This window comes from Pristiophorus japonicus, unplaced genomic scaffold (genome assembly GCF_044704955.1).
Source record: "Pristiophorus japonicus isolate sPriJap1 unplaced genomic scaffold, sPriJap1.hap1 HAP1_SCAFFOLD_75, whole genome shotgun sequence".
Classification (NCBI taxonomy): Eukaryota; Metazoa; Chordata; class Chondrichthyes; family Pristiophoridae; genus Pristiophorus; species Pristiophorus japonicus.
Genome location: NW_027254666.1, coordinates 3,153,692 through 3,157,969, shown reverse-complemented (window position 1 = coordinate 3,157,969; position 4,278 = coordinate 3,153,692). Strand labels below are relative to the sequence as shown.

The 4,278-nt window shown below is 44.9% G+C and overlaps 1 non-coding gene across 1 annotated transcript; it reads left to right on the top strand.

Annotated features, from left to right (window-relative positions):
- Window positions 1-593: 593 nt before the first annotated feature.
- trnaq-uug (transfer RNA glutamine (anticodon UUG)) lies at window positions 594-665 on the top strand. Its single transcript has one exon. It is a non-coding gene; the product is annotated as a tRNA-Gln (tRNA).
- Window positions 666-4,278: the final 3,613 nt, after the last annotated feature.

Sequence of the window (4,278 nt, the reverse complement as noted above, 5' to 3'; positions counted from 1 at the left end):
AGTTGTCAAATCGTCTGCTCAACAATCAGTTACCTTTTACAAATCAGCGGAGGATAAACCAGTGTTTTTATCTAATGCTGCCTTTGCCTGCACAATGTGTGCTGAGATTATCTGTGCAATATGCATTCCGCAGGATGAATAAACGCAACGCTTTTTGAAATGCAGGCACTTCATAGAAACATAGAAAATCTTTGCAGGAGTAGGCCATTCAGCCCTTCAAGCCTGCACCATCACTCAGTAAGATCATGGCTGATCATTCACCTCAGTACCCAATTCCTGCGTTGTCTCCATACCTCTTGATCCCTTTAGCCGTCAGGGCAACATCTAACTCCCTCTTGAATATATCCAATGAACTGTCATCAAAAACTCTCTGCAGTAGTGAATTGCACAGGTTAACAACTCTCTGAGTGAAGAAGGTTCTCCTCATCTCGGTCCTAAATGGCTTACCCATTATTCTTGGACTGTGTTCCATGGTTCTGGACATCCCCAATATTGGGAACTGACGCGAAACATGAGAAAAGGCCGAGCCAAAGTGTAATGTTGGAGATGATTTTTTTGCTTTTGAGAACTGTTTCAAAGATTTTTGTGTGGTTGGTTCCATGGTGTAATGGTGAGCACTCTGGACTTTGAATCCAGCAATCTGAGTTCAAATCTCAGTGGAACCTCAATTCTTGTTGTCCCAGTGGCTGAAAATTTGGGACAAACAAGTGAAAGACACCTGGTGCTGTTGGATAATTTTGTTGCCTTTGTGATTGATGCTTGATCTGCAAGTCTCGTTGTCAAATCGTATGCTCTGTGTGAGCATAGTCCTGCATTGCTGAACTCTTTGCTTCAGCACGCAGTCTGAAGTTTGGATTAAAAAACAAGCAGATTGAAGTTTGGATGGAAAAGATACTGTTAGACAATGTGGTGCCTTCAGCCAGTGAGATGAGTAACTGGTCATTGTCTGGATGTTAAATATTTGAGTACCTTGTTACGGTGGGAATAATGGAAATTCAGGACTAAACGATTTGACAATGTCCGTATGTTCAGTATTTGAGTGTAACCTTGTTACTATTTAATGAGATCTGTAGGTTAAACAAGCAACATTAAGTCTGTCTGTTAAACGATTCAGAAAGCAGTTCGTCAGGATTGTCTGAATGCAAAGAATAAGAGTTCAAAGGCTTTTTCAGTATAAAGATGAGACTTTTATGGACTGTTGAGACACAGACAGCAGAGACACTGGACATTTGGAAGGTGTGTGTCTCAAGCAGCCACGGAAATCGAAGCAAGCTGCCTTTGTGAAGTATTCTCAGTAACTTTCATACTTGGTTTGTTTAGTATGAATGTTTAAATAAAAGACCCGATCCTGCCTTTACTGCAACGGAGTGTGTGCGGGTAATACGATATTAAAAGCAACGAAGCGAAAAGAGCAAGACAGCTGTTTACAACATTTTGGTGACCCCGACGTGATTTTCAAAAGTTCGTTAGCTTATTCGAAGACCCCGACGTGAAGCAGAAAGTTGGCTGAGTTGTTGGAAGAAGTGTTTCCCACACATCAGTTCGAGGGGTGAGCATTCTCTTAGTTGTCGTGATTAAAGGGATCTTCAGTTAGTAATGGGAGGCTCAGGGGATATTCCAGTTGAAGTCCAGTCATTTCTTAATGAATGGATTGAGTCGAAAGGGGGAACTTATGGGATAAGACAGGAAACAATGACAGGAGGATGGAGAGAGACACGGCACTCCTTAGTGGAGAGTGTCCAGTTAAAAAAGATTAAAGTGTTTGGGTTAAAAAGTGATAAAAAGAGAAAAGCGTTCGTGTTGCAGTGTCTCATGCTGGGGATTCAAACGTTAGGAGAAGAGGCTGAGGCTCGAGATAGGGAAGTCTCAGAACTCAGAGAGCAGCTAACAGCATTGAGTAAATAGTAGAGAATTGGTGATTTCAGGCACTCGGGGCAGCCAGGACTGTTCTGACACAGGATCAGCATCTTGCTGATGAACAGAAGTGTAAACAAGATCTAGAGAAAGGAATATCTAAGCTGCAGCAGATGGTGGTATTAGGTTGGCCAGCGGAGACAGCAATTGATAAAGCCGGGTGGTATTCGGAGGATTCCCCGGGTCTGAGAGTTTAAAGGGGATTAAGGGACAGGGAGAATGCCCACCGTTCCCATCCACAGCTCCGTTGTCTTCTCTGACTTCGGAGCCTCGAACCCGTGTGGTTCACGTGGCAACGTTAGGATCGGAGGCAGAGCAGTTAGATGCCTCTTCGGTTACTCAGACGCTTAACACCCCAAAACATTACACACGACCTTCCGGTAATGTGGAGAGTGGGGGAAGCACGCTCGAGCGGACAAGGCGAGAGCAGGATCATGGTTCCTCTACTCCCTGTGGAGCTCGTGAAGGGAACACGACCTTAAGTGGTTTTGGGGATACCTGGTATGAGCGAGGAGGGGTACAGTTACAGGACATGAGAGCTATCCTTAGTGAAGTGAGACCTGCACCTCTTCAGGATCTTAATAAGTTTGCCCAGTGGTGGTGTAATATTCTGGGATGGTGGCAGTCAGGGAACATATCAGAGAAACCGAGGGTTCACATGGTTCTGCGAGCTTTCGGGAATCACCGGGGAAAGGTAGTAGGTTTTGAAACAACTTCCAAGTCTCATGCTTGGTAGAATAATAGCTGCAATCTTTGTTACTCATTCAGGGCCACAGTTAATCAAGCGGCTTGCATTATTACCAGGGGAAGGACTCAGGGAAGCTGGGGAACGTATATTCCAGTTGTGTAAAAGTTTTGGAAGTAATTGGATTGATATCAGTCATTACGGGGATGGTACATATAGAGAGATCATTTTGACTCTCCTACCCCCGTCAGTAGTTCTGGAAGTAGATGCCTGGGGTGGGGCCGAACGTTTTGATAAATGGTTGGCAAGGGTAGAAAGCTTGTATCAGGGAGCTGCAGGAATTTCAGTCATGGAAGTGAGACAGGGGTTACAGCGATGGAAGGCAGAAGGGCCTGAGTGGATGAATCTCGCGAGCAGTCACATAAAAGGAGCAGGACCAGGTGGTGGCCGTCAGTTGATAGAGGACAGGGGTAGACTGGCTAAAGAATTAGAAAAGTTAAAAGAAAAGTTGAAGAATCAGGAAAGAGAAGCTGGAGACACAGACAGGAATGATACCTCGGTTCAGTTGCTGAGTTTGGGGGTAGATTCCGCAGGTGAGGGAGGATCCCTATTGGGATGCCGCGCCTCAACCACACATGTCGTTCCTTTAGGACCCTTGCTTCAGGATAGGGGTGGCCATACCCTTATCGAGGCTTGTGTGGAAGGGCAGCGGGAAATGGACACAGTGTCTGCCGGACAAATGAAGGTGCTCCTGGAGGAAGGGGATTCCCCTCTTCAGAGACTGTTCCCCAACACCCCAGATACACGAGGAGCAGTTACTGAACAGTCAGAGATGAAAGCAGTGGGAGAGGCTTGTTCAGAAACATTTAAAGTTTCTGCAGGAATGGTCTGTCTCAGAACTGATGAGATGTTCAGTGAAAAGATCAAATGTGGGAGTTACAAACATGATCTTAAAGGATGTGAAATAGAAGTTGGATTGTTGCAAATGTCGAGAGAGTGAATGACAGCAGTTCCGAAGGGTGAACTGAGAGAAGGACTGGGTCTCTCGACTGACTATTCAGCATTTCCGTCATCCTTTACTGCATGTTGTTACACTTCTCCCACAAAGCAGAGGAAATTGTTAAAACCTGTGCAGAGGGCAACAGACTTGGTTGAAGACACCGATTGCGAGTTTATATTTCTGAATTTAAACAGCATGGAATTCAGTTGGAAACATCAAAAATTGAAAATTGACTTTTAAGTAAAAATGGATATGGTGATCACAGACCAACGGACTTTAAAATGGCATCCTCAGAATCTGAATCTACAAGAACCCTACTTTGACCCGAAGCGTGCTGCTATTTGGAAGAAGGAAATACGGAAATGGAATACAAAATTTCAACAGCTACAGAGTTTGAATCAAGCAATCGTTGTGGACATTAACCATCACACTGCGGAAATCGAGAAGTTCACACAACTTTGGACCAGTTTGAACATGTGAGCTGGTGGGAGTCATTGTTGGGATGGAGCCCGACGGCAACAGGTGTGATGAACACAATGATACACCCTGTCCTTATGCTGGTGCTGGTTCAGTTGACCGTGCTGGTCATTTTGATTTACTGTGGATGTCGTGTTGGAAAACAAGGATTACAACTGGACAATGCTGTTGAGCGAGCTTGAGCCACCATGCAAATGTCTGT